The sequence below is a fragment of the Otolemur garnettii genome, unplaced genomic scaffold (assembly GCF_000181295.1).
Source record: "Otolemur garnettii isolate 467f Iridium unplaced genomic scaffold, OtoGar3 scaffold00014, whole genome shotgun sequence".
Classification (NCBI taxonomy): domain Eukaryota; kingdom Metazoa; phylum Chordata; class Mammalia; order Primates; family Galagidae; genus Otolemur; species Otolemur garnettii.
The window spans coordinates 20,216,791-20,226,831 of record NW_003852409.1 but is presented as its reverse complement, the minus strand read 5'-3'; positions in this window follow the sequence as shown (position 1 = coordinate 20,226,831).

Sequence of the window (10,041 nt, the reverse complement as noted above, 5' to 3'; positions counted from 1 at the left end):
AAATCTGCTTGGAAACCTACCTCTAATCCAGGCATGCAGGGTCCAACTTCTGGAAGTGACAGATAAAGAGATAAAGGGTGAGGAAGAGAAATCAACTCTCAGAGGAGAGAGCACCTAATGTCTGTAACCCTGAAAACCCCTTGATCAGAGCAGTGGCTGCAGCGTGAACTTCTTTCAAGGCGTTGTCAGAATCTGCAGTGTCGCAGGAGACAGGCTCCATTTGGAGGCTCTATCCCAGTCTCTGTCTCTCCCCATCCTTTCTTTCATTACATTTCTCTACCTCATTGTGCACAACCAGCAAAATGAGTACATTCCTCAAGACCCATCCACCCGTGTGTGCAGGCTCCCTGTACAAATGGCTCCCAAGGATGGATCTTTATTATTTCACAAAAAAACATCAGAGGAGGAATTTGTTCTGCTCCACTGAAGACATGATTTCCAGTCCTCTCTGCTGCCTTATCTTGGGTTTGGGCTGCTCTCTGGGAAAGGGATAGAGAAGGAAGGAGGTATCCATAATACTTAGCTAAGCCAGTTTTAACCAGGACTAAATAAGGAAAGGAAGAAGATAATTCAGGATTATATCTAGCGTGAGATAAAAATAATTTCTGAGATGCATATGCGACCCCATATCCACAAAGCGGCCCCCGTCGGTGCTTGGGACAGCCCCAGCCCTCCCCTGTCGGATCCCTTATCTGTCACTCCACACCCTACTTTCACTCCTTTTCCTATTTGCTTTATTTTGGTGGTGGTTAAAATCATGGCAATCAGACAAGCTGGGGCCTCAGTCCTGGTTTGTCCCCACAGTGGGGATACTAACGTCACCCAGGCTGCAGTGAGTGGCATGTGAGCTACAGTGCCTGGGATAGAGTAGACACTCAAACATCAGTGGGCAGTATCACTGTTTTTCTTTTTTAAAACTTTTTTCTATATATCCTTATCCCCTTTTAGCAAAAAAAGAACAAGTGGAGCTCAGAGCAGTGATGCTGTTGTATGCAAGGCTGAGCAGAGTCTAGCAGGCAGATCCAGCTGGACCTGGGTGGTCATAACAATGCCTGATTTCACACTGTGTTTTTACCATGCTGTTTTGTCAGAACCTTTTCGAATACACTAACTATTTGATTAAGGATATGAGAAGCAGACTTGAGATTTAGCCTTCACTAGTAATAGTGAAACGACAATATTACACACTTTGATAGTGACTCAGCTTGCCAAGTGCTTTAACACACATCTAACAGAACTTTTAATTTCCTGAGGCTCAGAAAGGCTTGATGAGGTGTCTGAAGTCACAGGGTAGCTGACGTGGAAATTGATTCCTGTCCTCCTGTCTCCACATCTGCTGAGTTTCCAATTCCGATTCTCTGCTACAGCCCCACTGTTACTCTCTAGTTTTCTGCTTGGGTTTTTGTGTGGTGGTGGTGGCGGTGTGTAATCATGAATAATAAAGCAAGCCTGCTCTTACTGTCATGTAAAAATGGGAAGTTGAAATTATAAGTCATTAAATGGAAAATCCCAAACCTTACAGTAACGCCAACTCAGCTTCAATCCATTATTGTCTATATATTTAGCCAGTCTATTTTTAAGAGTTTAATATTGAGAAATAGGACATATTTATAATGTGGCTGCATTAATTTTACTCTAGAATCCCTGCCATTTGCTATAACTGACTTACATGTGTTTAAATTTATTACCATCCTATTACACTGGGAAGATTTGCCTTACTTTAAAAGAAGATGGGTGGAAAATCTGCCAGTTGAGGTAGTGAGAATTGTACAAATTTCATTTCAGTAACGTACCCATTGCTCAATGCGTATTTTCCTATGCTTCCTTGAGTACCCAGTTGTATACAACTTGAAACATTTGTTGATTCATTCAACAAGCATAGCCCAACTCTGAAACTGTGAATGGATGTGATAATAATCTTTATGCCAGTGATGAGGGACACATCAGTCTCAGGTCATTGTCATTTCTGGAATTATCCTCACAATCATCGCTAACATGGTCTAAAGGGAAGCTGAGTAAGAGGAGGACCATTCCTTTCATCCTCTCCAGTGTGGAAACCATGTTTATTGGTCCCATTGCAAAGCAAATCTTAAAGTAGTATAAGTAGTATTTAAGAATATTTGTGCAGCTCTGCTGTCTGTTGGCTGTGTATGACTCTTGAAAAATTAATTAACCTCTGTGTGCCTTACTTATCTGTAAGATGGAGATATTGATATATATCTTGAAATGTTGTCCATCCATCAGTCATTGCCACAATGATGCTGTATAACCAATTGCAAACCTCAGTGGCATCCAGTAATATGTATTGATTAGTCATGTGTCTGGGAATTAAGAGTATGATGTTCATTTCTATGAGTTTGATCATTATCTACAAGTTGACGAGGGTCAGTGACCTGGACTGTAGGAGTTAGGGTAACTCTACTCCATATTGCAGAACCATTAGTCTACCCTGAGTCACTCATCCTTCTAGGACCAGCAGACCAGCTGCAGTATACTCTCCTCTTGGCTGTGCCAGTTATAAACATGTGAGCAGAACTACATGATGCCTCTTGAAGCCTAGGCTCACTTAGCACATGTTGAGTTCCATATACCTGCCATTCACCAAAGCAAGTTATACAGCCAAGCCCAAGTCAAGGGGCACAGAAGTGTACTCCTTCCTACAATGAGGCAGTAGCAAGCTTGTGAATTCAGGGAGGGGTAAAGAAACATTGTGTTCATCAGGTTTGTGCTTTGACCTCTACTAGATCGCCAGGGCCTCAATTTTAAGCATATTTTGCCAAAGCCAGAGGAAGTTTTTTTTCTGGCAGCTGGATGGCAGAGAGGGGGAAAGCCCACCATCTTTCTCCTTCTTCCTTCCATTCCAGAAATTTAATGTCCACTGAGTTTCACTTCTTCCTATAGAGCTTGGACTTCTCAAGTAGATCTGCTAACTGTCCATTTAACTGGACCATTCCAATTTGCCAAGACTCACCACAGTAATGATGTTTACTGCTGATGGAAGTTTTAGTATGTGAGCGGTATTATTTAAAGTAAATCCATCCATCATTTAATGTAATCCCTACAATGACCATGGTACATGGACGTATCACCCTCATTTCTTTACCCCTCAACAGAGTGAGAGATGCGACACACAGGGATGAGCAGAAACTGTACTTGAGGGCTCATGTTGCAGCCATAGCCAGGTTCCAGGTCCTGGCAGATCCAAGGGATATCCATACTGGGACTGGCTGAAGCAGAGTGGAGATAAAATTTCTAGATGTTCTGGGGACAGGAATGATGGGAAAATTTGAACGTCAGAGGGCAACAGGAGGCCAGAGTCCTCTGTCTTTAGTCAAAGGCAATGAGTTACATAAGAGGGAAGTGGAGAACCTAGTATTTATTGAGCCTTGTCTCTGGGCAAGACCCTCTGCAGGCCCATCTCAGCTAAGCCAGGTAACAAGTATGGTAATAAAGGGGATACTTCATTTATTGCATAATACGGTTTGGGTGGTGTGTTAACCACTTTGCGTGTATTACTATAGTGAATTTTAACAACCAAAGGAAAAATGCCCCTTTCTGGAGGGATATTTGTGCTCAAGCTTGTACAGAGAAGGAACAGAGGCATAGAGATGTCTAGGAGCACATAGACAGTTCCACAATGAGTGTATGATGGTAGGAAGGTTTAATTCTGAGTTTGCTGGAAATGCTGCACCAGGGTATGTGGATAACAGTAACTGATGCAGGAAAGGGTAGTGGGGCTGGACAGCAGGGCTATTGAAAGAGGCAGGATTTTTGAAATAGGGTCTGGGAAAGAAAACAGGGCTAGATAGAACAGTGGCCCCTCTGTCCAGCTTGAAGATGGCTTCTCTTGATAATATAATCTTCTGTAGTTTTTAGTTCCAGAAGAACCAAATTGCATTGTATTGCATTATTTTCTCTACAATCTTTGCCCCTTTTCTTTCCTCTTGATGCTTTTTCTATCATTCTCTTTACCTGGTTACACATCCTTTAAAGCCCAGACCAATAGGCACCTCCTTGGGGAATTTTTCATCACCTTTCCACTAGCAAAAGGAAGCAGCAGATGTCTTCAGTGTTCTCATTACACCTTGCTCTATGTAGGCATTCTACACACACTTTCTTCTTTGTCTTTACCTGTGCCTTCCAGTAAAGTGTCCTGTTTTTAAAAGGGATGGTGTTTCATCCATCACTGTGTCTCAGTGCCCTCCCCTGGACATCCCCCAGTGATGGTGTCAGGTAAAGAATTTCAGTTGTAGAATATAGAAGGGTTTCCAGGGTCAAGCAGTGCTGAGCCACATGATGTGGCCTCCCTGTGAAGTCACAGAAGGAACGAGTCTCAGAGAGGGATCTGGCTCATGGCTGTGACCCCATCAGATCCTGCTGCCCTGACTGAGCAGGAGATCTGGATTTACTATGTCTGGTGGTTTAAGATCATCTTGGCAGTAATAATATTAACTTCCATTTTTTAAAGTGCTCACTCTACATCAGGCACTATGACACTCATTTTAACATCACATTTTTAATCCAAAAATAGCCTATTGGAGTTGGAATTGCAAGTCTCCTGTTAGCACTTAGGGAAGCTGAGTCTCTGAGTGGTTGAGTGAGTTTCCCAGGTCCTACATTTGGGAAGAAACATGGTTAACTGTGTTTTCAAATCATGACTGATTAAAAAGCTTTCCATGTCCACACCTTGCTATCAAGATGGTCATAAAGTGACCCGGAAGTCTTTGACCATGCCTATCTAGTTAATTTGACCCCTTTTTCTTTGAACAGGACTCCTTGACTGCTCTGGTTTCTATAAAATGGGAGTTCAGTGCATAAGGACAATATTAGTTGAGGAAGGGAAAATACTTTGCAAATGGAAGGATGCAGCTATTGTAGTTAATACAGTCATCTTTAGGAAAGCACATTCATTTACATTCCTAAACGTACAGGATAATGGAGCTGGAAGAAATCCGAGAGACTATCTACATTCGGGCTGGGGACTGTGAAGCCAGCTCCAGAGAACCTGGACGATACTGTGCATTTAACAGAACAGAAGAAAATAGCACTCAGTTTAATTCCATCATTCAAACTCGATGCCGTTCTCCTAACAGAAATCATGACCACCCTACAAGTCTGCAGTATTAACTGACAGGCCCAAGATCTGACATCTAAGAAAAGGTTATTCCCAAGTTTTCCAATTTGTATTTGCTCCTCCTTGTTCATTGGTCTTGTCTGCAGGCCTCACTTAAAGATGAGCTATAGCAGGCACCAAAGGTTTAAGAAAAATATACAGGAGAAAAACCTAAAAAGTGAGAAAATTCTATCCATCAGGATTTTCCCTCCTGAGATTTGGAAACAGGGAGCTATTTTTTTTTCCTTTTTTTTTTTTTTATTGAATGGTAACTATGTACATTAATGCACTTCTGGGGTACAGTGTGGGGTTTTCACATGCAATCTGAAATACTTCCATCAAACTGGTCAACACAGCCTTCATGTCATTTTCTCAGTTATTGCTTTAAAACGTTCACATTCTATTCTTAGAAAGATTCACCTGTACCCCTATAAGATAAACCTCAGAAGTGATCCCTCCAAACCCCCTCCCTCCACCCGTTCCCCCTTCCCTTCTCCCTCCCCCTCCCCATATTCTTAGGCTATTTGGTTATAGCTTTCATATAAAAGGTATAAATTAGTTTCATAATAGGGGTGTGTACATTGGGTACTTTTTCCTCCATTCTCGTGATACTTTGCTCAGAAGAACATTCTCCAGCCCCATCCATGTGAACATGAAGGATGTAAAGTCTCCATCCTTCTTAATGGCTGCATAGTATTCCATGGTGTACATATACCACAGTTTGTTGATCCATTTGTGGATCGATGGGCACTTGGGCTTCTTCCATGACCTGGCAATTATGAATTGGGCTGCAATAAACATTCTGATACAAATGTCTTTGTTGTAATGCGATTTTTGGTCATCTGGGAATATACCCAACAAAGGAATTGCAGGGTCAAATGGCAGGTCTATTTTTAGTTCTCTAAGTGTTCTCCAGATGTCTTTCCAAAAGGAACGTATTAGTTTACATTCCCACCAGCAGTGTAGGAGTGTTCCCTTTTCTCCACATCCACGCCAGCATCTCAGGGAGCTATTTTTTAAAATGTGTGCATGGGTTTTACATTTGTTCTCGTTGTGGAGAATTCTCATCTAGCTAAGGAACACTGCCTATTGTCTTCCTTATTTTTCTACCTCTTTTAGAAAGAGGTAATTTCTGTATGAGATGAACTATTGCATGCAGTGACTGGACCCTCCTGACTTGAGAATTTGATGGTCTTTGCAGTTATGTGGAGTCTCCCCAGCTCAGGTGCCCCTTAGGACAGAAGTCTTTTCTTAACACCTTTCCTCCAGTCCTGGCATTTGAGGGTGCCTGGTCCAAAGGATAGTGGCACAAATTGAGGTCTGTATTAGAAAGGAACTCCAGAGAAACAGACCAACAGCTACACACCCAGACGTACATACACACACACCCTATAGATTATATATGACCTTTATATATCTTCTAACCGTCTATCAAGATATTTATATTGTAGAATTGGCACGTGTGATTGTGGCATCTGGCGAGTCCAAAATGCCAGTAGGCTGAAGACCCACGGAAGACATGATGGTGTAGTGCAGATCTAAAGGAGGTCTGTTCCCTTTTCCTCAGAGAGCTCAGTTCTTTTCCTACTAAGTCCTCCACCTGGTGGGATGAGGCCTGTACGTAGTGTAGAGAGTGATCTCTGCTCAAAGCAGAACCCCTGGATGGATTAATGAACTGCAGTATGTGCTATGCATGTGTATTATATGCATATGAACTGCATATGTACTATATGGATAGATATATAGATATATAGATACACATACACCATGGAATTCTATTCATGCATTAAAAGCAAATGGAGACGTTACCTCTTTTATATTTACCTGGATGGAGTTGAAGAACATGTTCTCAATACTAATTTTAAACTAGTGAATGGACAGCAACAGGCCTACATGTATGTGAGGGAAAACACAGTAAAATTCAGGTTGGGGGCAGGGGACCCAGGGGATCAGTAAGTGTCCACCTAGGGGTCCAATGTAAGAGTACTTGGCACACCTCCTAGACAAAGGACTCAAATACAACTCGGACTTTTCCTAACAAATGCGAACAATGTAACCTACTCGGATGCACCCTCATATTAATCCAGAAAAAACAAAAAGTCTACTGATTTAAATGTCATCTAAAGAAAAATCACAGGTACAACTAGAATTACATTTGACCAAGTATCTAGATACCTTGGTCTAACCAAGTTGATGCATAAAATTAACTTTTATGAGATCTAAGGTTAAAATTATCCTAGACTGTGGGGACGCAGGGAGGAGGAGTGGAAATAGACCTCAGTGCGGGACCTTGGGCTGCTGCTGACTGTCATTATGACTTTGTCTCTTTTATCTTCACCTCTGAGTAAAAGGAGAAATATATCATCTTCAAGAGAATTTACAAAGTGGCTATTTCATAATGCCAATGACTTTGAAAATGAAGGGAGGAAGAAATGAGTTAAGTGAAACATCATAAAGCTGATGGCTCAGTGAGGGGAAGGTGGGGAATGGCTGCCCTCTCCTGAGTTCTTACTGGGTTCTAGCAGCTCAGTTACGCATTTTGTGCACATAAGGACATCCCATCCTCCCGGTGATTCTGCATGCGTTTATAGAGAAGGGAACCAAGGCCGGCACACAGACCCACCAAACGCAGAGTTAACATGGGACTCAGTAGACTTTCTCTTTCTCACAAGGCAATATGGTCAATTAACGCCCATCTGCTTCTTGGTTCTGAACAAAGTTCTGTAATAAAACAGAACTGACAAAGTGAGGCATGAGCCAAACCTGGGACATCCAGGCTGGAAGATTTTGAATGAGGTTCCCATGGCACAGCAAGCCAGTCTCCTCTCAAGGGTAGAGGCTTTAGTCACGGCCGGATTGCCTGCGGATCCTTGCTCAGACATTCTAAAGCATCACTTTCTAGGCCCAGAGAATCCTGATTCCAAAACTGAGATGCCTATCTTTGCTCACCCCGAGATAGTACCTGTACAGTGGGGTAGCAGACAGCGCCAGAGCATCAGAGTCACCATAACTTGAGTCCTGATCCCAGATCTGCCATTTCTAAGGTGTGTGACCCTGGATGATCATTTAATTTCTCTGAGTCTTGGGTATCCTCATATCTAAACAGAAGTTAATGATACTTACTTTTCAGGTTGTGGGAAGAATTAATGAGAAACCATCAGGAAATGCCAGGCTCCTTACCTGGCAGAGAATTGCGACTCAAGAATTGTGAATTTTTTTCTGACACAGGCTACATCTGAAAGAATTAAAGAGGGTGGTGAAAGCGGTACTGGCACTGGAATGCAAACCTGTAGGCACTTCATCAGGAGCTCCTTGGCTTAGGGACGAGCGCTCCTCTCCTCAGGCCCCAGTGGTTTATTCCCATGAAGCCTGATGACCTTTTATATGTGAGTTAGAAAGAGGCGGTGGCCCCCTCAATTCCCCCCTTTCCTAGGCCTGCCATGATACTCAGATCAAGCACCATCTGTTGCATTCATCCAGCTGATGGGTGAGTATTTTACTGCTCTAGGGAGGCAGAGCTCGGTGGGTACCAGGAGGCAACATGGCTTGTTTGGACAGCTTTGATATATTGATATTGATAGAGTTACCCCATGGGGCTGGGAGGGATCTGGTATGGGAGGAATGGAACACAGGATGAAACCAGCCGTGGAGAGGATGGCTCAAACACTCCCCTCTCTAAGCCTGCCGGGGCTCTTGGCACTGTCCCCGGGGCAAGATCAGCCAAACAGATGGAGGAGATTTGCTATGATGGAGAGCAGAAAACCTCACCACTCAGGGGAGCAAACCTCTCTCCGTGCACCTTCCTCTCCCCCAACCAGTCGGATCTGTATCAGTTTAGAAGAAAGGAAACAGAAATGACAGAACAGAAAGAGGCTGACCTTTAGGAATTACAGAATGTCAGAGCCATGAAACAAAAAGAAAGATGGCGATGGGGAACTGTGTCGGTGCAGGGCCCAGCAGGACAAGGAAGGCATCCTCAGATGGGAATTGTAGAGAGAATTCAATGAAGTGACTATTTATAGAGGTGCAGGCAGAGTGAAGAGACCCAACGTGGGGTTGTCAAAGTACCAGGTACAAGAGATGTCAAGAAGCTGCTACCGGCCCCTAGAGCAGAAGGGGCAGGGAGAGAGCATGGTTTTCCTGTGCCCCCCAAGAACTGTGACTATGGAAAGGGGGCCTGGGCAGAAACTATAATCGTTGAGGCTCTTAGTCTACCAAAAACATGGAACAGAAACAGGAGGGGAACAAAGGAAGAGATGCTTCCAACTTCCTCCTGTATCCTGCAGAGCATCCCGCTGGCCAAAATCACCGAGCGGCCAGATAACAAGCAGCCCGTGATGTTGCCCAAAGGTATCAGCCTCTAGGACGTGGATTGGGCAGAGTGAAACTGGGGGTGGGGGATGGGCCTGGGAGGACAGACAGGGAGCGACCAGCACAAAGCAGGGATGGATGTGTGCTCCTCACCTACACTGCGTCGTCATGGGAGTGTATTCTTCACCACGACACATATGCCTCCCCTGCCTTCTCCAGGGAACATGTGGCTTCCTCTCTACCCAACACCTCCATGTTGATGTCTCATAGACACCATAGGGTTTTCATATCTAAGGCAAACTCCTGTTCTCTCCTCTCAATCATGTTCTCTCACAGAGTTCCTCCTGTCACTGAGGATCTATGATTCCCTATCTGTGCAAACTCAAAGACCAGAAGTCATCCTGAATGCCACCCTCTCCCTTATCAGTCAGTCTCCACCTTCTAAGAGCATTTTGCTTAGAAAATAACTCGCAGATTTACACACTTTTCTGACCTCTGTCTGCGACTTGTCTCTGTGGTCTCTGCTACTTTGGGTACTTTTCTGTCTCCAGCATGGCTCCCCGGCTCCCAGGGCCTCATACTGAGACTTAGGTAACACTGTGTTATCTTCCTACTCA